This window comes from Convolutriloba macropyga, chromosome 7 (genome assembly GCF_964194025.1).
Source record: "Convolutriloba macropyga chromosome 7, txConMacr16.3, whole genome shotgun sequence".
In the NCBI taxonomy this organism is placed as follows: Eukaryota; Metazoa; Xenacoelomorpha; order Acoela; family Convolutidae; genus Convolutriloba; species Convolutriloba macropyga.
Window position 1 is genome coordinate 44,052,120 of NC_134474.1, and position 20,455 is coordinate 44,072,574.

At 36.3% G+C, this 20,455-nt stretch overlaps 2 protein-coding genes and 40 non-coding genes across 45 annotated transcripts in view; 2 read left to right on the forward strand and 40 right to left on the reverse strand.

The window, feature by feature from the left end:
* The window catches only part of LOC142342901 (dynein axonemal heavy chain 2-like), a 270,510-nt gene that overhangs the window by 152,205 nt on the left and 97,850 nt on the right, over positions 1-20,455 (forward strand). The window lies entirely within an intron of this gene.
* LOC142342898 (arrestin red cell-like) overlaps positions 1-20,455 on the forward strand; it is a 553,550-nt gene that overhangs the window by 92,362 nt on the left and 440,733 nt on the right. The window lies entirely within an intron of this gene.
* On the reverse strand, positions 534-606 carry Trnak-uuu (transfer RNA lysine (anticodon UUU)). Its single transcript has one exon. It is a non-coding gene; the product is annotated as a tRNA-Lys (tRNA).
* Positions 1,399-1,471, reverse strand: Trnak-uuu (transfer RNA lysine (anticodon UUU)). The gene has a single exon. It is a non-coding gene; the product is annotated as a tRNA-Lys (tRNA).
* On the reverse strand, positions 1,691-1,763 carry Trnak-uuu (transfer RNA lysine (anticodon UUU)). Its single transcript has one exon. It is a non-coding gene; the product is annotated as a tRNA-Lys (tRNA).
* On the reverse strand, positions 2,269-2,341 carry Trnak-uuu (transfer RNA lysine (anticodon UUU)). Its single transcript has one exon. It is a non-coding gene; the product is annotated as a tRNA-Lys (tRNA).
* Positions 2,558-2,630, reverse strand: Trnak-uuu (transfer RNA lysine (anticodon UUU)). Its single transcript has one exon. It is a non-coding gene; the product is annotated as a tRNA-Lys (tRNA).
* Trnak-uuu (transfer RNA lysine (anticodon UUU)) lies at positions 2,847-2,919 on the reverse strand. The gene has a single exon. It is a non-coding gene; the product is annotated as a tRNA-Lys (tRNA).
* On the reverse strand, positions 3,424-3,496 carry Trnak-uuu (transfer RNA lysine (anticodon UUU)). Its single transcript has one exon. It is a non-coding gene; the product is annotated as a tRNA-Lys (tRNA).
* Positions 3,713-3,785, reverse strand: Trnak-uuu (transfer RNA lysine (anticodon UUU)). The gene has a single exon. It is a non-coding gene; the product is annotated as a tRNA-Lys (tRNA).
* On the reverse strand, positions 4,002-4,074 carry Trnak-uuu (transfer RNA lysine (anticodon UUU)). The gene has a single exon. It is a non-coding gene; the product is annotated as a tRNA-Lys (tRNA).
* Trnak-uuu (transfer RNA lysine (anticodon UUU)) lies at positions 4,582-4,659 on the reverse strand. The gene has a single exon. It is a non-coding gene; the product is annotated as a tRNA-Lys (tRNA).
* Positions 4,879-4,951, reverse strand: Trnak-uuu (transfer RNA lysine (anticodon UUU)). Its single transcript has one exon. It is a non-coding gene; the product is annotated as a tRNA-Lys (tRNA).
* Trnak-uuu (transfer RNA lysine (anticodon UUU)) lies at positions 5,166-5,238 on the reverse strand. The gene has a single exon. It is a non-coding gene; the product is annotated as a tRNA-Lys (tRNA).
* Positions 5,455-5,527, reverse strand: Trnak-uuu (transfer RNA lysine (anticodon UUU)). Its single transcript has one exon. It is a non-coding gene; the product is annotated as a tRNA-Lys (tRNA).
* Positions 5,744-5,816, reverse strand: Trnak-uuu (transfer RNA lysine (anticodon UUU)). Its single transcript has one exon. It is a non-coding gene; the product is annotated as a tRNA-Lys (tRNA).
* Trnak-uuu (transfer RNA lysine (anticodon UUU)) lies at positions 6,036-6,108 on the reverse strand. Its single transcript has one exon. It is a non-coding gene; the product is annotated as a tRNA-Lys (tRNA).
* Positions 8,066-8,138, reverse strand: Trnak-uuu (transfer RNA lysine (anticodon UUU)). The gene has a single exon. It is a non-coding gene; the product is annotated as a tRNA-Lys (tRNA).
* Positions 8,358-8,430, reverse strand: Trnak-uuu (transfer RNA lysine (anticodon UUU)). The gene has a single exon. It is a non-coding gene; the product is annotated as a tRNA-Lys (tRNA).
* On the reverse strand, positions 8,650-8,722 carry Trnak-uuu (transfer RNA lysine (anticodon UUU)). The gene has a single exon. It is a non-coding gene; the product is annotated as a tRNA-Lys (tRNA).
* Trnak-uuu (transfer RNA lysine (anticodon UUU)) lies at positions 8,940-9,012 on the reverse strand. Its single transcript has one exon. It is a non-coding gene; the product is annotated as a tRNA-Lys (tRNA).
* Positions 9,232-9,304, reverse strand: Trnaq-uug (transfer RNA glutamine (anticodon UUG)). The gene has a single exon. It is a non-coding gene; the product is annotated as a tRNA-Gln (tRNA).
* On the reverse strand, positions 9,533-9,605 carry Trnak-uuu (transfer RNA lysine (anticodon UUU)). Its single transcript has one exon. It is a non-coding gene; the product is annotated as a tRNA-Lys (tRNA).
* Trnak-uuu (transfer RNA lysine (anticodon UUU)) lies at positions 9,823-9,895 on the reverse strand. Its single transcript has one exon. It is a non-coding gene; the product is annotated as a tRNA-Lys (tRNA).
* Positions 10,115-10,187, reverse strand: Trnaq-uug (transfer RNA glutamine (anticodon UUG)). Its single transcript has one exon. It is a non-coding gene; the product is annotated as a tRNA-Gln (tRNA).
* Trnak-uuu (transfer RNA lysine (anticodon UUU)) lies at positions 10,416-10,488 on the reverse strand. The gene has a single exon. It is a non-coding gene; the product is annotated as a tRNA-Lys (tRNA).
* Trnak-uuu (transfer RNA lysine (anticodon UUU)) lies at positions 10,707-10,779 on the reverse strand. The gene has a single exon. It is a non-coding gene; the product is annotated as a tRNA-Lys (tRNA).
* On the reverse strand, positions 11,002-11,074 carry Trnak-uuu (transfer RNA lysine (anticodon UUU)). The gene has a single exon. It is a non-coding gene; the product is annotated as a tRNA-Lys (tRNA).
* Positions 11,292-11,364, reverse strand: Trnak-uuu (transfer RNA lysine (anticodon UUU)). The gene has a single exon. It is a non-coding gene; the product is annotated as a tRNA-Lys (tRNA).
* Trnak-uuu (transfer RNA lysine (anticodon UUU)) lies at positions 11,584-11,656 on the reverse strand. Its single transcript has one exon. It is a non-coding gene; the product is annotated as a tRNA-Lys (tRNA).
* On the reverse strand, positions 12,165-12,237 carry Trnae-uuc (transfer RNA glutamic acid (anticodon UUC)). Its single transcript has one exon. It is a non-coding gene; the product is annotated as a tRNA-Glu (tRNA).
* Positions 12,454-12,526, reverse strand: Trnak-uuu (transfer RNA lysine (anticodon UUU)). The gene has a single exon. It is a non-coding gene; the product is annotated as a tRNA-Lys (tRNA).
* Positions 12,765-12,837, reverse strand: Trnan-auu (transfer RNA asparagine (anticodon AUU)). The gene has a single exon. It is a non-coding gene; the product is annotated as a tRNA-Asn (tRNA).
* Positions 13,058-13,130, reverse strand: Trnak-uuu (transfer RNA lysine (anticodon UUU)). The gene has a single exon. It is a non-coding gene; the product is annotated as a tRNA-Lys (tRNA).
* On the reverse strand, positions 13,354-13,426 carry Trnak-uuu (transfer RNA lysine (anticodon UUU)). The gene has a single exon. It is a non-coding gene; the product is annotated as a tRNA-Lys (tRNA).
* Trnae-uuc (transfer RNA glutamic acid (anticodon UUC)) lies at positions 13,648-13,720 on the reverse strand. Its single transcript has one exon. It is a non-coding gene; the product is annotated as a tRNA-Glu (tRNA).
* Positions 13,940-14,012, reverse strand: Trnak-uuu (transfer RNA lysine (anticodon UUU)). The gene has a single exon. It is a non-coding gene; the product is annotated as a tRNA-Lys (tRNA).
* On the reverse strand, positions 19,190-19,262 carry Trnai-uau (transfer RNA isoleucine (anticodon UAU)). The gene has a single exon. It is a non-coding gene; the product is annotated as a tRNA-Ile (tRNA).
* Trnak-uuu (transfer RNA lysine (anticodon UUU)) lies at positions 19,481-19,553 on the reverse strand. The gene has a single exon. It is a non-coding gene; the product is annotated as a tRNA-Lys (tRNA).
* Trnak-uuu (transfer RNA lysine (anticodon UUU)) lies at positions 19,787-19,858 on the reverse strand. The gene has a single exon. It is a non-coding gene; the product is annotated as a tRNA-Lys (tRNA).
* Positions 20,078-20,150, reverse strand: Trnak-uuu (transfer RNA lysine (anticodon UUU)). The gene has a single exon. It is a non-coding gene; the product is annotated as a tRNA-Lys (tRNA).
* Positions 20,367-20,439, reverse strand: Trnak-uuu (transfer RNA lysine (anticodon UUU)). Its single transcript has one exon. It is a non-coding gene; the product is annotated as a tRNA-Lys (tRNA).

The following is a 20,455-nucleotide window of genomic DNA, read 5'->3' on the forward strand; positions in this document are numbered from 1 at the left end:
CAACACTTTACCGACTGAGCTCGCGCGTGGACGTGGCTTGCAGATATTTTGGATTAGTTCACCTATCAACTCTAACAAAGACATTTGTAACAGAAGAAAATATGAAAAGCAGACAATGTCCCTTGAATGTTGTTCGGTTTTTTAATGGTTTTCATCCTTTTATTTAACACAATTTGACACATTTGATTTATTGGTACTATTTTTTTTATAGATTTAGATATTTGATTTCGTAATCAAAAAGTTACGCACAAGGGACTCGAACCCTTGAACGTTGGCTTAAAATTCCAACGCTCTACCGACTCAGCTAGCAGGGCTCGTGCGCGTGAATTGCAGATTTTTTGCATTAGATCACCCTATCAACTCTAACAAAGACAGTTGTAACAGAAGAAAATACGAAAAGGAGACAATGTCCCTTGAATGTCGTTTGTTTAGTTATTGATTATGATCCTTTTATTTAAAACTATTAGACACATTTGATTTATTGGTACTATTTTTTATAGATTTAGATGTTTGGTTTCGTAATCAAAGAGTTACGCCCCACAAGGGACTCGATACCTTGACCGTTGGAGTAAAAGTCCAACGCTCTACCGACTGAGCTAAAAGGGCTCGTGCACGTGGCTTTCAGATATTTGGGATTAGTTCACCCTATCAACTCTAACAAAGACAGTTGTAACATAAAATATGAAAAGCAGACAATGTCCCTTGAATGTCGTTCGTTTATTTATTGATTTTGATCCTTTTATTTAAAACTTTGTTACATTTGATTTATTGGTACTATTTTTTATAGATTTAGATGTTTGATTTCGTAATCAAAAAGTTACGCCCCACAAGGGACTCGAACCCTTGAACGTTGGCTTAAAATTCCAACGCTCTACCGACTCAGCTAAAAGGGCTCGTGCACGTGGCTTTCAGATATTTGGGATTAGTTCACCCTATCAACTCTAACAAAGACATTTGTAACATAAAATATGAAAAGCAGACAATGTCTCTTGAATGTTATTCGGTTATTTAATGGTTTTCATCCTTTTATTTAACACGATTTGACACATTTGAATTATTGGTACTTTTTTTCATAGATTTAGATATTTGGTTTCGTAGTCAAAAAGTTACACCCCACAAGGGACCCGAACCCTTGACCGTTGCATTAAAAGACCAACGCTCTACCGACTGAGCTAGCACGGCTCGTGCACGTGGCTTGCAGATATTTGGGATTATTTCACCCTATCAACTCTAACAAAGACAGTTGTAACATAAAATATGAAAAGCAGACAATGTCCCTTGAATGTCGTTTGTTTAATTATTGATTATGATCCTTTTATTTAAAACTATTAGACACATTTGATTTATTGGTACTATTTTTTGTAGATTTAGATGTTTGGTTTCATAATCAAAAAGTTACGCCCCACAAAGGAGTTGAACCCTTGACCGTTGGATTAAAAGTCCAACGCTCTACCGGCTGAGCTAGCAGGGCTCGTGCGCGTGAATTGCAGATTTTTTGCATTAGATCACTCTATCAACTCTATCAAAGACAGTTGTAACAGAAGAAAATACGAAAAGGAGACAATGTCCCCTGAATGTCATTCGTTTAATTATTGATTATGATCCTTTTCTTTAAAACTATTAGACACATTTGATTTTTTGGTACTATTTTTTTAAGATTTAGATGTTTGGTTTCGTAATCAAAGAGTTACGCCCCACAAGGGACTCGATACCTTGACCGTTGGATTAAAAGACCAACGCTCTACCGACTGAGCTAGCAGGGCTCGTGCACGTGGCTTGCAGATATTTGGGATTAGTTCACCCTATCAACTCTAACAAAGACAGTTGTAACATAAAATATGAAAAGCAGACAATGTCCCTTGAATGTCGTTCGTTTAATTATTGATTTTGATCCTTTTATTTAAAACTTTGACACATTTGATTTATTGGTACTATTTTTTATAGATTTAGATGTTTGATTTCGTAATCAAAAAGTTACGCCCCACAAGGGACTCGAACCCTTGAACGTTGGCTTAAAATTCCAACGCTCTACCGACTCAGCTAGCAGGGCTCGTGCACGTGGCTTGCAGATATTTGGGATTAGTTCACCCTATCAACTCTAACAAAGACAGTTGTAACATAAAATAGGAAAAGCAGACAATGTGTCTTGAATGTTATTCGGTTATTTAATGGTTTTCATCCTTTTTTTTAACACGATTTGACACATTTGAATTATTGGTACTATTTTTTTTATAGATTTAGATATTTGGTTTTGTAGTTAAAAAGTTACGCCCCACAAGGGACTCGAACCCTTGACCGTTGGATTAAAAGTCCAACGCTCTACCGACTGAGCTAGCAGGACTCGTGCACGTGGCTTCCAGATATTTGGGATAAGTTCACCCTATCAACTCTAACAAAGACATTTGTAACAGAAAATATGAACAGCAGACAATATCCCTTGAATCTTGTTCGGTTAAATATTGATTTTGATCCTTTTATTTAAAACGATTTGACATCTTTGATTTATTGGTACTATTTTTTATAGATTTAGGTTTTTGGTTTCGTAATCAAAAAGTTACGCCCCACAAGGGACTCGAACCCTTGACCGTTGGATTAAAAGTCCAACGCTCTACCGACTGAGCTAGCAGGTCTCGTGCACGTGGCTTGCAGATATTTGGGATTAGTTCACCCTATCAACTCTAACAAAGACAGTTGTAACATAAAATATGAAGAGCAGACAATGTCCCTTGAATGTCGGTTGTTTAATTATTGATTATGATCCTTTTATTTAAAACTATTAGACACATTTGATTTATTGGTACTATTTTTTGTAGATTTAGATGTTTGTTTTCGTAATCAAAAAGTTACGCCCCACAAAGGAGTTGAACCCTTGACCGTTGGATTAAAAGTCCAATGCTCTACCGACTGAGCTAGCAGGACTCGTGCACGTGGCTTCCAGATATTTGGGATTAGTTCACCCTATCAACTCTAACAAAGACATTTGTAACAGAAAATATGAACAGCAGACAATATCCCTTGAATCTTGTTCGGTTAAATATTGATTTTGATCCTTTTATTTAAAACGATTTGACATATTCGATTTATTGGTACTATTTTTTTTATAGATTTAGGTGTTTGGTTTCGTAATCAAAAAGTTACGCCCACAAGGGACTCGAACCCTTGACCGTTGGATTTAAAGTCCAACGCTCTACCGACTGAGCTAGCAGGGCTCGTGCACGTGGCTTGCAGATATTTGGGATTAGTTCACCCTATCAACTCTAACAAAGACAGTTGTAACATAAAATATGAAAAGCAGACAATGTCCCTTGAATGTCGTTTGTTTAATTATTGATTATGATCCTTTTATTTAAAACTATTAGACACATTTGATTTATTGGTACTAGTTTGTAGATTTAGATGTTTGGTTTCGTAATCAAAAAGTTACGCCCCACAAAGGAGTTGAACCCTTGACCGTTGGATTAAAAGTCCAACGCTCTACCGACTGAGCTAGCAGGACTCGTGCACGTGGCTTCCAGATATTTGGGATAAGTTCACCCTATCAACTCTAACAAAGACATTTGTAACAGAAAATATGAACAGCAGACAATATCCCTTGAATCTTGTTCGGTTAAATATTGATTTTGATCCTTTTATTTAAAACGATTTGACATCTTTGATTTATTGGTACTATTTTTTATAGATTTAGGTTTTTGGTTTCGTAATCAAAAAGTTACGCCCCACAAGGGACTCGAACCCTTGACCGTTGGATTAAAAGTCCAACGCTCTACCGACTGAGCTAGCAGGTCTCGTGCACGTGGCTTGCAGATATTTGGGATTAGTTCACCCTATCAACTCTAACAAAGACAGTTGTAACATAAAATATGGAGAGCAGACAATGTCCCTTGAATGTCGGTTGTTTAATTATTGATTATGATCCTTTTATTTAAAACTATTAGACACATTTGATTTATTGGTACTATTTTTTGTAGATTTAGATGTTTGTTTTCGTAATCAAAAAGTTACGCCCCACAAAGGAGTTGAACCCTTGACCGTTGGATTAAAAGTCCAATGCTCTACCGACTGAGCTAGCAGGACTCGTGCACGTGGCTTCCAGATATTTGGGATTAGTTCACCCTATCAACTCTAACAAAGACATTTGTAACAGAAAATATGAACAGCAGACAATATCCCTTGAATCTTGTTCGGTTAAATATTGATTTTGATCCTTTTATTTAAAACGATTTGACATATTCGATTTATTGGTACTATTTTTTTTTATAGATTTAGGTGTTTGGTTTCGTAATCAAAAGGTTACGCCCACAAGGGACTCGAACCCTTGACCGTTGGATTTAAAGTCCAACGCTCTACCGACTGAGCTAGCAGGGCTCGTGCACGTGGCTTGCAGATATTTGGGATTAGTTCACCCTATCAACTCTAACAAAGACAGTTGTAACAGAAAATATGAAAAGCAGACAATGTCCCTTGAATCTTGTTCAGTTAATTATTATTTTTGATCCTTTTATTTAAAACGATTTGATACATTTGATTTTTTGGTACTGTTTTTTGTAGATTTAGATGTTTGGTTTCGTAATCAAAAAGTTACGCCCCAAAAGGGACTCGAACCCTTGACCGTTGGGTTAAAAGTCCAACGCTCTACCGACTCAGCTAAGCTAGCAGGGCTCGTGCACGTGTCTTGCGGATATTTGGGATTATTTCACCCTATCAACTCTAACAAAGACAGTTGTAACATAAAATAGGAAAAGCAGACAATGTCTCTTGAATGTTATTCGGTTATTTAATGGTTTTCATCCTTTTTTTTAACACGATTTGACACATTTGAATTATTGGTACTATTTTTTTTTATAGATTTAGATATTTGGTTTTGTAGTTAAAAAGTTACGCCCCACAAGGGACTCGAACCCTTGACCGTTGGATTAAAAGTCCAACGCTCTACCGACTGAGCTAGCAGGGCTCGTGCACGTGGCTTGCAGATATTTGGGATTAGTTCACCCTATCAACTCTAACAAAGACAGTTGTAACATAAAATATGAAAAGCAGACAATGTCCCTTGAATGTCGTTTGTTTAATTATTGATTATGATCCTTTTATTTAAAACTATTAGACACATTTGATTTATTGGTACTAGTTTGTAGATTTAGATGTTTGGTTTCGTAATCAAAAAGTTACGCCCCACAAAGGAGTTGAACCCTTGACCGTTGGATTAAAAGTCCAACGCTCGACCGACTGAGCTAGCAGGACTCGTGCACGTGGCTTCCAGATATTTGGGATTAGTTCACCCTATCAACTCTAACAAAGACATTTGTAACAGAAAATATGAACAGCAGACAATATCCCTTGAATCTTGTTCGGTTAAATATTGATTTTGATCCTTTTATTTAAAACGATTTGACATCTTTGATTTATTGGTACTATTTTTTATAGATTTAGGTTTTTGGTTTCGTAATCAAAAAGTTACGCCCCACAAGGGACTCGAACCCTTGACCGTTGGATTAAAAGTCCAACGCTCTACCGACTGAGCTAGCAGGTCTCGTGCACGTGGCTTGCAGATATTTGGGATTAGTTCACCCTATCAACTCTAACAAAGACAGTTGTAACAGAAAATATGAACAGCAGACAATATCCCTTGAATCTTGTTCGGTTAAATATTGATTTTGATCCTTTTATTTAAAACGATTTGACATCTTTGATTTATTGGTACTATTTTTTATAGATTTAGGTTTTTGGTTTCGTAATCAAAAAGTTACGCCCCACAAGGGACTCGAACCCTTGACCGTTGGATTAAAAGTCCAACGCTCTACCGACTGAGCTAGCAGGGCTCGTGCGCGTGAATTGCAGATATTTTGCATTAGATCACCCTATCAACTCCAACAAAGACAGTTGTAACAGAAGAAAATACGAAAAGGAGACAATGTCCCTTGAATGTCGTTTGTTTAATTATTGATTATGATCCTTTTATTTAAAACTATTAGACACATTTGATTTATTGGTACTATTTTTTGTAGATTTAGATGTTTGGTTTCGTAATCAAAAAGTTACGCCCCACAAAGGAGTTGAACCCTTGACCGTTGGATTAAAAGTCCAATGCTCTACCGACTGAGCTAGCAGGACTCGTGCACGTGGCTTCCAGATGTTTGGGATTAGTTAACCCTATCAACTCTAACAAAGACATTTGTAGCAGAAAATATGAACAGCAGACAATATCCCTTGAATCTTGTTCGGTTAAATATTGATTTTGATCCTTTTATTTAAAACGATTTGACATATTCGATTTATTGGTACTATTTTTTTTTATAGATTTAGGTGTTTGGTTTCGTAATCAAAAAGTTACGCCCACAAGGGACTCGAACCCTTGACCGTTGGATTTAAAGTCCAACGCTCTACCGACTGAGCTAGCAGGGCTCGTGCACGTGGCTTGCAGATATTTGGGATTAGTTCACCCTATCAACTCTAACAAAGACAGTTGTAACAGAAAATATGAAAAGCAGACAATGTCTCTTGAATCTTGTTCAGTTAATTATTATTTTTGATCCTTTTATTTAAAACGATTTGATACATTTGATTTTTTGGTACTGTTTTTTATAGATTTAGATGTTTGGTTTCGTAATCAAAAAGTTATTCCCCACAAGGGACTCGAACGCTTGAACGTTGGCTTAAAATTCCAACGCTCTACCGACTCAGCTAGCAGGGCTCGTGCACGTGGCTTGCAGATATTTGGGATTAGTTCACCCTATCAACTCTAACAAAGACAGTTGTAACAGAAAATATGAAAAGCAGACAATGTCCCTTGAATCTTGTTCAGTTAATTATTAATTTTGATCCTTTTGTTTAAAACCATTTGACACATTTGATTTATTGGTACTGTTTTTTTTATAGATTTGGATGTTTGGTTTTGTAATCAAGAATTTATTCCCCGCAAGGGACTCGAACCCTTGAACATTGGATTAAAACTCCAAAGCTCTACCGACTGCGCTAGCAGGGCTCGTGCGCGTGAATTGCAGATAATTTGCATTAGATCACCCTGTCAACTCTAACCAAGACAGTTGTAATAGAAGAAAACACGAAAAGGAGACAATGTCCCTTGAATGTCGTTCGTTTAATTATTGATTTTGATCCTTTTATTTAAAACTTTGACACATTTGATTTATTGGTGCTAATTTTTTTTATAGATTTAGATGTTTGATTTCGTAATCAAAAAGTGACGCCCCACAAGGGACTCGAACCCTTGAACGTTGGCTTAAAATTCCAACGCTCTACCGACTCAGCTAGCAGGGCTCTTGCACGTGGCTTGCAGATATTTGGGATTAGTTCACCCTATCAACTCTAACAAAGACAGTTGTAACATAAAATATGAAAAGCAGACAATGTCCCTTGAATGTCGTTTGTTTAATTATTGACTATGATCCTTTTTTTTAAAACTAGACACATTTGATTTATTGGTACTATTTTTTGTAGATTTAGATGTTTGGTTTCGTAATCAAAAAGTTTCGCCCCACAAGGGACTCGAACCCTTGACCGTTGGATTAAAGTCCAACGCTCTACCGACTGAGCTAGCAGGGCTCGTGCACGTGGCTTGCAGATATTTGGGATTAGTTCACCCTATCTACTCTAACAAAGACAGTTGTAACAGAAAATATGAAAAGCAGACAATGTCCCTTGAATCTTGTTCAGTTAATTATTAATTTTGATCCTTTTATTTAAAACGATTTGACACATTTGATTTATTGGTACTGTTTTTTTTATAGATTTAGATGTTTGGTTTCGTAATCAAAAAGTTATTCGCCACAAGGGAATCGAACCCTTGAACGTTGGCTTAAAATTCCAACGCTCTACCGACTCAGCTAGCAGGGCTCGTGCACGTGGCTTGCAGATATTTGGGATTAGTTCACCCTATCAACTCTAACAAAGACAGTTGTAACATAAAATATGAAAAGCAGACAATGTCTCTTGAATGTTGTTCGGTTATTTAATGGTTTTCATCCTTTTATTTAACACGATTTGACACATTTGAATTATTGGTACTATTTTTTTATAGATTTAGATATTTGGTTTCGTAGTCAAAAAATTACGCCCCACAAGGGACTCGAACCCTTGACCGTTGGATTAAAAGTCCAACGCTCTACCGACTGAGCTAGCAGGGCGCGTGCACGTGGCTTGCAGATATTTGGGATTAGTTCACCCTATCAGCTCTAACAAAGACAGTTGTAACATAAAATATGAAAAGCAGACAATGTGCCTTGAATGTCGTTCGTTTAATTATTGATTATGATCCTTTTATTTAAAACTATTAGACACATTTGATTTATTGGTACTATATTTTTTTGTAGATTTAGATGTTTGGTTTCGTAATCAAAAACTTACGCCCCACAAGGGACTCGAACCCTTGACCGTTGGATTAAAAGTCCAACGCTCTACCGACTGAGCTAGCAGGGCTCGTAAACGTGGCGTGCAGATATTTGGGATTAGTTCACCCTATCAACTCTAACAAAGACAGTTGTAACAGAAAATATGAAAAGCAGACAATATCCCTTGAATCTTCTTCGGTTAAATATTGATTTTGACCCTTTTATTTAAAACGATTTGACACATTTGATTTATTGGTACTATTTTTTTAAAAAGAATTAGATATTTGATTTCGTAGTCAAAAAGTTACGCCCCACAAGGGACTCGAACCCTTGACCGTTGGATTAAAAGTCCAACGCTCTACCGACTGAGCTAGCAGGGCTCGTGTACGTGGCTTGCAGATATTTGGGATTAGTTCACCCTATCAACTCTAACAAAGACAGTTGTAACAGAAAATATGAAAAGCAGACAATGTCCCTTGAATCTTGTTCAGTTAATTATTAATTTTGATCCTTTTATTTAAAACGATTTGACACATTTGATTTATTGGTACTATTTTTTTAAGGATTTAGATATTTGATTTCGTAGTCTAAAAGTTACGCCCCACAAGGGACTCGAACCCTTGACCGTTGGATTAAAAGTCCAAAGCTCTACCGACTGAGCTAGCAGGGCTCGTGCGCGTGAATTGCAGATATTTTGCATTAGATCACCCTATCAACTCTAACAAAGACAGTTGTAACAGAAGAAAATACGAAAAGGAGACAATGTCCCTTGAATGTCGTTTGTTTAATTATTGATTATGATCCTTTTATTTAAAACTATTAGACACATTTGATTTATTGGTACTATTTTTTATAGATTTAGATGTTTGGTTTCGTAATCAAAAAGTTACGCCCCACAAGGGACTCGAACCCTTGACCGTTGGATTCAAAGTCCAACGCTCTACCGACTGAGCTAGCAGGGCTCGTGCACGTGGTTTGCAGATATTTGGGATTAGTTCACCCTATCAACTCTAACAAAGACAGTTGTAACATAAAATATGAAAAGCAGACAAGCAGACAATGTCCCTTGAATGTCGTTCGTTTAATTATTGATTATGATCCTTTTATTTAAAACTATTAGACTTATTTGATTTATTGGTACTATATTTTTTTTGTAGATTTAGATGTTTGGTTTCGTAATCAAAAAGTTACGCCCCACAAGGGACTCGAACCCTTGACCGTTGGATTAAAAGTTCAACGCTCTACCGACTGAGCTAGCAGGGCTCGTAAACGTGGAGTGCAGATATTTGGGATTAGTTCACCCTATCAACTCTAACAATGACAGTTGTAACAGAAAATATGAAAAGCAGACAATATCCCTTGAATCTTGTTCGGTTAAATATTGATTTTGACCCTTTTATTTAAAACGATTTGACACATTTGATTTATTGGTACTATTTTTTTAAAGAATTAGATATTTGATTTCGTAGTCAAAAAGTTACGCCCCACAAGGGACTCGAACCCTTGACCGTTGGATTAAAAGTCCAACGCTCTACCGACTGAGCTAGCAGGGCTCGTGCGCGTGAATTGCAGATATTTTGCATTAGATCACCCTATCAACTCCAACAAAGACAGTTGTAACAGAAGAAAATACGAAAAGGAGACAATGTCCCTTGAATCTCGTTCGTTTAATTATTGATTATGATCCTTTTATTTAAAACTATTAGACACATTTGATTTATTGGTACTATTTTTTATAGATTTAGATGTTTGGTTTCGTAATCAAAAAGTTACGCCCCACATGGGACTCGAACCCTTGACCGTTGGATTCAAAGTCCAACGCTCTACCGACTGAGCTAGCAGGGCTCGTGCACGTGGTTTGCAGATATTTGGGATTAGTTCACCCTATCAACTCTAACAAAGACAGTTGTAACATAAAATATGAAAAGCAGACAAGCAGACAATGTCCCTTGAATGTCGTTCGTTTAATTATTGATTATGATCCTTTTATTTAAAACTATTAGACTTATTTGATTTATTGGTACTATATTTTTTTTGTAGATTTAGATGTTTGGTTTCGTAATCAAAAAGTTACGCCCCACAAGGGACTCGAACCCTTGACCGTTGGATTAAAAGTTCAACGCTCTACCGACTGAGCTAGCAGGGCTCGTAAACGTGGAGTGCAGATATTTGGGATTAGTTCACCCTATCAACTCTAACAATGACAGTTGTAACAGAAAATATGAAAAGCAGACAATATCCCTTGAATCTTGTTCGGTTAAATATTGATTTTGACCCTTTTATTTAAAACGATTTGACACATTTGATTTATTGGTACTATTTTTTTTAAAGAATTAGATATTTGATTTCGTAGTCAAAAAGTTACGCCCCACAAGGGACTCGAACCCTTGACCGTTGGATTAAAAGTCCAACGCTCTACCGACTGAGCTAGCAGGGCTCGTGCGCGTGAATTGCAGATATTTTGCATTAGATCACCCTATCAACTCCAACAAAGACAGTTGTAACAGAAGAAAATACGAAAAGGAGACAATGTCCCTTGAATCTCGTTCGTTTAATTATTGATTATGATCCTTTTATTTAAAACTATTAGACACATTTGATTTATTGGTACTATTTTTTTTTATAGATTTAGATGTTTGGTTTCGTAATCAAAAAGTTACGCCCCACAAGGGACTCGAACCCTTGACCGTTGGATTAAAAGTCCAACGCTCTACCGACTGAGCTGGCAGGGCTCGTGTACGTGGCTTGCAGATATTTGGGATTAGTTCACCCTATCAACTCTAACAAAGACAGTTGTAACAGAAAATATGAAAAGCAGACAATGTCCCTTGAATCTTGTTCAGTTAATTATTAATTTTGATCCTTTTATTTAAAACGATTTGACACATTTGATTTATTGGTACTATTTTTTTAAGGATTTAGATATTTGATTTCGTAGTCTAAAAGTTACGCCCCACAAGGGACTCGAACCCTTGACCGTTGGATTAAAAGTCCAACGCTCTACCGACTGAGCTAGCAGGGCTCGTGCGCGTGAATTGCAGATATTTTGCATTAGATCACCCTATCAACTCTAACAAAGACAGTTGTAACAGAAGAAAATACGAAAAGGAGACAATGTCCCTTGAATGTCGTTTGTTTAGTTATTGATTATGATCCTTTTATTTAAAACTATTAGACACATTTGATTTATTGGTACTATTTTTTATAGATTTAGATGTTTGGTTTCGTAATCAAAGAGTTACGCCCCACAAGGGACTCGATACCTTGACCGTTGGATTAAAAGTCCAACGCTCTACCGACTGAGCTAGCAGGGCTCGTGCACGTGGCTTGCAGATATTTGGGATTAGTTCACTCTATCAACTCTAACAAAGACAGTTGTAACGTAAAATATGAAAAGCAGACAATGTCCCTTGAATGTCGTTCGTTTAGTTATTGATTTTGATCCTTTTATATAAAGCTATTTGACACATTTGATTTATTGGTACTATTTTTTATAGATTTAGATGTTTGGTTTCGTAATCAAAAAGTTACGCCCCACAACGGACTCGAAACCTTGAACGTTGGCTTAAAATTCCAACGCTCTACCGACTCAGCTAGCAGGGCTCGTGCACGTGGCTTGCAGATATTTGGGATTAGTTCACCCTATCAACTCTAACAAAGACAGTTGTAACGGAAAATATGAAAAGCAGACATTGTCTCTTGATTTTTGTTCGGTTATTTAATGGTTTTCATCCTTTTATTTAACACGATTCGACACATTCGATTTATTGGTAATATATTTTTTTATAGATTTAGATATTTGGTTTCGTAATCAAAAAGTTACGCCCCACAAGGGACTCGAACCCTTGACCGTTGGATTGAAACTCCAACACTCTACCGACTGAGCTAGCAGGGCTCGTGAACGTGGCTTGCAGATATTTGGGATTAGTTCACCCTATCAACTCTAACAAAGACAGTTGTAACATAAAATATGAAAAGCAGACAATGTCCCTTGAATGTCGCTCGTTTAATTATTGATTATGATCCTTTTATTTAAAACTATTAGACACATTTGATTTATTGGTACTATTTTTTGTAGATTTAGATGTTTGGTTTCGTAATCAAAAAGTTACGCCCCACATGGGACTCGAACCCTTGACCGTTGGATTAAAAGTCCAACGCTCTACCGACTGAGCTAGCAGGGCTCGTGCACATGGCTAGCAGGGCTCGTGCACTTGGCTAGCAGATATTTGGGATTAGTTCACCCTATCAACTCTAACAAAGACAGTTGTAACATAAAATATGAAAAGCAGACAATGTCCCTTGAATGTCGCTCGTTTAATTATTGATTATGATCCTTTTATTTAAAACTATTAGACACATTTGATTTATTGGTACTATATTTTGTAGATTTAGATATTTGGTTTCGTAATCAAAAAGTTACGCCCCACAAGGGACTTGAACCCTTGATCGTTGGATTAATAGCCCAACGCTTTACCGACTGAGCTTGCAGGGCTTCTGCGCGTGGATTGCAGATATTTTGCATTAGATCACGCTATCAACTCTAACAAAGACAGTTGTAACAGAAGAAAATATGAAAAGCAGACAATGTCCCTTGAATGTTGTTCGGTTATTTAATGGTTTTCATCCTTTCGTTTGAAGCGATTTGACACATTTGATTTATTGGTACTGATTTTTCATAAATTTAGATATTTGGTTTCGTAATCAAAAAGTTACGCCCCACAAGGGACTCGAACCCTTGATCGTCGGATTAAAAGTCCAACGCTCTACCGACTGAGCTAACAGGGCTCGTGCACGTGGCTTGCATATATTTTGGATTCGTTCACCCTATCAACTCTAACAAAGACAGTTGTAAGAGAAGAATATTTGAAAAGCAGACAATGTCCCTTGAATGTTGTTCGGTTATTTAATGGTTTTCGTCCTTTTTGTTTAAAACGATTTGACACATTTGATTTATTGGTACTATTTTCTTTTATAAATTTAGATGTTTGGTTTCGTAATCCAAAAGTTACGCCCCACAGAGGACTCGAACCCTTGACCGTTGGATTAAACGTCCAACGCTCTACCGACTGAGCTAGCAGGGCACGTGCGCGTCAATTGCAGATATTTTGGATTAGATCACCCTATCAACTCTAACAAAGACAGTTGCAACAAAAGATAATACGATAAGGAGATAATGTCCCTTGAATGTCTTTCGGTTAATTATTGATATTGATCTTTTTATTTAAAACTATTTGACTCATTTTATTTTTTGGTACTCTTTTTTTTCTAGATTTAGACATTTGGTTTCGTAATGAAAAATTTACGCCCCACAAGGGACTCGAACCCTTTACCGTTGGATTGAAAGTCCAACGCTCTACCGACTGAGCTGGCAGGGCTCGTGCACGTAGATTAAAGATATTTTAAATTAGATCAACCTATCAAGTCTAACAAAGACTGTTGTTACAGAAGAAAATATGAAAAGCAGACAATTACCCTTGAATGTTGTTCGGTTATTTGTTGGTTTTCATCCTTTTGTTTAAAACTATTTGACAAATTTGATTTATTGGTACTCTTTTTTCTAGATTTAGATGTTTGGTTTCGTAATGAAAAATTTACGCCCCACAAGGGACTCGAACCCTTGACCGTTGGATTAAAAGTCCAACGCTCTACCGACTGCGCTAGCAGGGTTCGTGGACGTGGATTGCAGATATTTTACATTATATCACCCTATCAAATCTAACAAAGACAGTTGTATCAGAAGAAAATATGAAAAGCAGACAATTACCCTTGAATGTTGTTCGGTTATTTGTTGGTTTTCATCCTTTTGTTTAAAACGATTTGACACATCCTATATATTTTTATAAGGCACCGTGTTTAACGAAAGGCGAAATGCATGTTTAAGAGGCCTCTGAAGAGCATGTTTAAGAGATATCGAAGAGCATGTTTAAGAGCTGTGGAGCAGCATGGTTAAGAGGGCAGATTGTGAGAGGTCAATGACCAAAAAGATTGCGCTCGTAAAAGGTCAATGTTCGAAAAAGCGCAGACTGCAAAAGAGTCATTGACCTAAATGCAAAAAGTCGTTGACCTAAATGCAAAAAGAGTTAATGACCGATAATCCAGCTGCAAAAAGGTTTACGCGCCGCAAAAACAAACAGGGATGCAAGCAAAGTCATTCACCGAAAAATGTCAATTAGAAATAGATCCAAAAAGAGGGTATTGCTATTTTTGGCCTTTCAATGATTTCTTGTTATTCCGTTGACAATATGCTGGTTGTCAGCACATGAGGTTAAACTACTCTATTTAAATTCTCTCAAACGAAGTTTGTAGCAATTATATTAGTCCGGTTGGTCTTTTTCATGCGATTTTTTCATGACCGATTATTTTTGACCCATTTGACTTTTTGTCCTTAAAAACGGGATAAACAGGTAGCGCACACGGGGCGTTAAGTTTCTTTAGAGTCTTTAACTTCTCCTGAACACAATTTGTTGCGATGATTTAATCGGAATGTTGTACGCAAAATGTATGTGTGAGCGATATGATATTTTTGAACAATCTTCATTTGTTATCGGTTTTGCTTGATCTCTGTCTCTTGAAAGTTTTTTAACTGAAGTTTAATTAACTGCATCATTTGTTGCCAGGTTTATTCTAAATCAAATGAAGAGTTAGCCTGCGAAAAGAATTGATTTTATTTTTCTTTTGTACTTTCCAAGGAAGATCTTCTCTTTTTTTTCTTTCTGTGCTCCTTCTTTCTCTCCTTGTTTTCTTTCTTTTTTTTTTCATTTCTCTTCTTTTTTTATTGTTGTTTTCTTTTTTCTGCTTTTCTTTCTTTTCTCTCTTTCCTTTCTCTTTCTTTTCTATCTTTTGTTCTGTCTTTCTGCTTTTCGGTTGCTTTTCTCTCTTTCTCTTCTGACGTATTGTTCTGTTTTTGGTCTTTCTTTTTTGTCTGTTCTTTTCTGCCTTTTTTTTCTCTTTCGTTTTGCTTTTTCATTTATTCCTTTTCTCTGTCCTTTCTGTCTTTGTTTTATTTTGTTTGTTTTTCTCCTTTATGTTTTGTTTCTCGCCCTTTTCTCTTTGTTCTGTATTTCTTTCCTGTTTTTCTTTTCCGTCTCTTTTCCTGTCTTGTTTTGCCGTTCTTTTATCTCATTTTTTCAAATTTTGTTCCTCTCTTTTTTTGTTTGCCCCTCTCTCTTTCCTCTGCTCTCTTGCTTTTCTCTCTTTTTTCTTTCTGTATTTCTTTCCTGTCTTTCTTCTCTTTCGTTTGTCTTTTTCTTTTCTGTTCTTTTCTTCTGCCTTTCTTTTTGCTCATTCTTTTTTTCTCTTTCGTTACTGTCTTAATTTTTTTGTTCTTTTCTCTTTTTAATAGCCGCACAGCGTTAGCTGGGGCCATTTTTTGCCTTCTCTCGGTTTTTTATTTCGTTGTCAGGATTTTTGTTACGGCTATATGACGTCACAACCACTTCAAATCCGCTTTTGTGTTCATTCTTTCATATAATTTCAGCTGAAATGCGTGCCTGGCGTCATTTTTCGCTCTCAGTGGAGCGAGTTTTTGCGTTCATTTGCTGTGATTAAATTTTTGGTCACAGTTGACTTATCCCACTCTCAAAAATTACTTCCTCACTTTGAAATTGACTTTTATTTACTTTAATTCAAAGAGACAAGGTCAAATGGGTGTGTGGCACTCTAAATGAAGGTTATTTGAGATCAGCTTATAGAGGCAGCAAAAACTTATCAAGATTTTGAATCGAAATATAACATATCAGCCTTGAATTAAAAGACAATTTTTTTGGTCTGTTTTTTTAACTGTTTTTTTAGACTGCAGATCTACGAAGCTATTGCGGCTATATTCTGGCAATCTGCGAGCTATGTTTGTGTTTTTTGTCTTGCTTTTCTCTCTTCTGTATATATTTTCTCTTTTGCTTTTCCTTTTTTCTCTTGCTCTTCTCTCTTTCATATCCTTTCAGTCTTTTGTCTCTTTCTTCCTGTTTTTCTCTTTTCTGCTTTTCTTTACTCTTTTATTTCTTTCAATTTTGCTGTTCGTCTGTTCTGCCTCTTTTCTGTTTTGTTTATTTTGTATTTTACATGTCTTTTCGTTTCTTTTTCTATTGTTTTTTTCTGCCGTTCTTTTTCTCAATCTTTTTACTTTCGTTCCCCTCTCATTTTCTTTAGTTTGTCGTTCTTTGCTGTTTCCGTTCTGTTTTCCTTTTCTCTCTTGCTTTGCTCGTTCTTTTCCGCTTTTCTTTTCTTGTTTCCTCTTTCTGTTCTTTTCATCTGCCTCCTTTTTCTCATCCTTTGTCTCTTTCTCTTTTGTTGTTCTCTTCTCTTTTTGCTCTTTAGTCTCTTTTTTCTGTTTTTTTTTCTGCCTTTTTGCTCTTTATGCTTTCTCGTACCTTTTTCTCTTTTTATTTTCTGCCTTTCGTTTGGCTCTTCTGCTTTTCTTGTTTTTTTTCTGTTTTTTTTTTCTGCCATTCTTTTCTCATCCTTTTTCTCTCTTTTGTTTCTCCTTAGCTTCTCTCTTTATTTCTCGCTTGCTTTTCCGTCCTTTTTGTATTCCTTTTCGCTTTCTTCTCTGCCTTTTGTTTCTGTCTTTTTTCAATTTCTTTCTGTTTGTCTTTTCTGCCTTGTTTTCGTTTCTTTTGTCTTTTTCTGTTCTGTGTCTCTCCTTCTCTTCAGTTCTTTTTAGTCTGCCTTGCTTTTCTTTGTCTTCTGTCTTTTTTCTCTTACCTTTTTATATTTCGTTTTTGTCTTTCCTCTTTTGCTTTTCTCTTTTCTCTCCTGCCTTTCTTTGTTCGCATTCGTTTTCTCTCCTTCCTGCCGCTGTCGTTTCTCTATATTTTCTCGTTCTTTCCTTTTTCCTTTGTTTTTTCTCTCGCTTCTCTCTGTCTTTTCTTTCTGTCGTTTCTCTCTCGCTTTTCTGTCTTTCTTTTCTCTCTTTTCTCTTGCTTTTCTTTTTTTCTCCCTTGCCTTTCACTTTCCTTCTTCGCAATTCTGTCTTTCTTATGACTCTTTCTCTTGTTCTTTTCTTTCTTTCCTCTTTTTTTTCTTTCTCTTCCGTTCTTCCTTTCTAGATTTTTTTTATCTATTTCTTTTATCTCTTGTTTTTCTCTCTTTCTCTCCTGCTTTTGTCTCTTACTTCTCTCTTGCTTTTCTCTCTTTTGTCTCTTTCTTTTCTGTCTTTCGTTTCTCTTTCTTTCTGTTTCGCTTCTCTTTCTTTTCTTTCTTCCTTTTCTGTCCATCTTTTTTCCTCTACTGTTTCTCTCGCTTTGCTCTGTATTTTCTGTTTTTCCTCTCTTGCTTTTGTCTTTCCTTTTTCTCTTGCTTTTCTCTTCCTGTTTCTCAATTCTGTGTGTTTGCTATCTTTCTCTTACCTCTTTTTCTTGTTCTTTGCTCTTCCTTTCTTTTCTCATTTGTTTCTCTTTTTCTCTTCTCTCTCCTTTCTACCTTTTTTTACTTCTATCTTTCATCTCTTGTTTTTCTCTTTTTTCTCCTGCTTTTCTCTCTTGCTTTTCTTTTATTTTTTACTTCTCTCTTTTTTCTCTTTCTTTTCTGTCTTTCATTTCTCTCTTTCTTTTCTCTCCTTTTTCTGTCCGTCTTTTTTCTTTACTGTGTCTCTCTTTTTTTCTCTGGCTTTTCGTTTTTTTTCCGTTTGTTTTTCTTTTCTCTCTTTCATTTTTGTTTATGTCTTTTCTCTTTTTCGTCTTTTCTCTCTATTTTGTCTTTTTTTCTGTCTTCTTTCTCTCCTTTTCTCTTGTTTTTCTCTTTTCTTTTTTGCTTTTCTCTCTTTTCTCTTCCTTTCCTGTCTGTCGTTTCCTTTTTTTCTCTCTTTCGCTTCTCTTTCTTTTCTCTCTTCCTTTTCTCTCCATTTTTTCTCTACTGTTTTTCTGTTTCTCTCGCGTTGCTCTGTCTTTTCTGCCGTTCTTTTCTCTCTTGCTTTTGTTTCTTTCCTGTTTCTCAATTCTGTTTGTTTTCTATCTTTCTATGATCTCTTTCTCTTGTTCTTTTCTCTTCCTTTCTTGCCTCATTTGTTTCTCTCTTTTCCCTTTTTGTCTTCTCTCTTTCTTTTCTGCTTTTTTTACTTCTATCTTTCATCTCTTGTTTTTCTCTCTTACTTCTCTCTTGCTTTTTTCTTTTTTACTTATCTTTTGTCTCATTCTTTTCTGTCCTTCATTTCTCTCTTTCTTTTCTCTCCCTTTCCTGTCCATCATCTTTTTTTCTTTACTGTTTCTCTTTGTTCTCTTGTTTTCATTTTTTCCGTTTGTTTTTCTTTTCTCTTTCATTTGTCGTTTGTCTTTTCTTTTTTTCGTCTTTTCTCTCTATTTTGTCTTTTTTCTGTCTTTTTTCTTTTCTTTTTTGCTCCTGCTTTTCCTTCTCTCTTTTCAGTCTTTTTCTCTCTTTTGTCTCTCTTTCGTCATCTGTCTCTTTTCTCTTATTCGTTTATTTCTTTTCACATTCCTTTCTGCGTTTCCTGTTTTTGTCTGTTTTCTCCTTCCATATCTCTTTTTACGCTTCTCAAACATGCAGCCTAACGTTTTAAGTGCATTGCGCTACGCCACCATGTAGACGTTCGCTATCTGTACTAGTCTTAGCGCTCCTTAAAATGCAAATTATCACAGCCCAAAAATTGGACATAAAATTGCTGTTACGTGGGGGTAATATACTAAATCAAACACATCGGTAACGTAACGTAATACTTATGACTATTGAACGAGTGGCATATGTTCCAGCCTGACGTGGTACGAGAAAAAAATGAATTTTAAAACTTCTATTCTTTTAAATGATCTTGTTATGCTTTTGCGGGCCTGCTAGTTTGATTTATTGGTACTAATTTTTTTTAAATTTAGATATTTGGTTTCGTAATCAAAAATTTACGCCGCACAAGGGACTCCAACCCTTGACCGTTGGATTATAAGCCCAACGCTCTGCCGACTGAGCTAGCAGGGCTCGTGCGCGTGAATTGCAAATAATTTGCATTAGATCACCCTATCAACTCTAACCAATACAGTTTTAACAGAAGAAAATACGAAAAGGAGACAGTGTCCCTTGAATGTCGTTCGGTTAATTTTTGATTTTGATCCTTTTATTTAAAACTATTTGACACATTTAATTTATTGGTACTATTTTTTTAGATTTAGATGTTTGGTTTCGTAATCAAAAAGTTATGCCCCACAAAGGACTCGAACCCTTGACCGTTGGATTAAAAGTCCAACGCTCTACCGACTGAGCTAGCAGGGCTCGTGCGCGTGAATTGCGGATTTTTGGGATTATTTCACCCTATCAGCTCTAACAAAGACAGTTGTAACAGAAGAAAATACGAAAGAAATATGAAAAGCAGACAATATCCCTTGAATGTTGTTCGGTTATTTAACGATTTTCATCCTTTTGTTTAAAACCATTTGACACGTTTGGTTTATTGGTACTAATTTTTTTTGTAAATTTAGATATTTGGTTTCGTAGTCAAAAAGTTACGCCCCCGAGGGACTCGAACCCTTGACCGTTGGATTAAAAGTCCAACGCTCTACCGACTGAGATAGCAGGGCTCGTGCACGTGTCTTGCGGATTTTTGGGATTATTTCACCCTATCAGCTCTAACAAAGACAGTTGTAACAGAAGAAAATACGAAAAGGAGACAATGTCCCTTGAATGTCGTTCGGTTAATTATTGATTTTGATCCTTTTTTTTAAAAACTATTTGACACATTTGATTTATTGGTACTATTTTTTTAGATTTAGATGTTTGGTTTCGTAATCAAAAAGTTTCGCCCCACAAGGGACTCGAACCCTTGACCGTTGGATTAAAAGTCCAACGCTCTACCGACTGAGCTAGCAGGGCTCGTGCACGTGTCTTGCGGATTTTTGGGATTCTTTCACCCTATCAGCTCTAACAAAGACAGTTGTAACAGAAAATATGAAAAGCAGACAATGTCCCTTGAATATTGTGCGGTTAATTATTGATTTTGATCCTTTTTTAAAACAATTTGACACATTCGATTTATTGGTACTATTTTTTTTATAGATTTAGATATTTGGTTTCGTAGTCAAAAAGTTACACCCCACAAGGGACTCGAACCCTTGACCGTCGGATTAAAATTCCAATGCTCTACGGACTGAGCTAGCAGGGCTCGTGCGCGTGTCTTG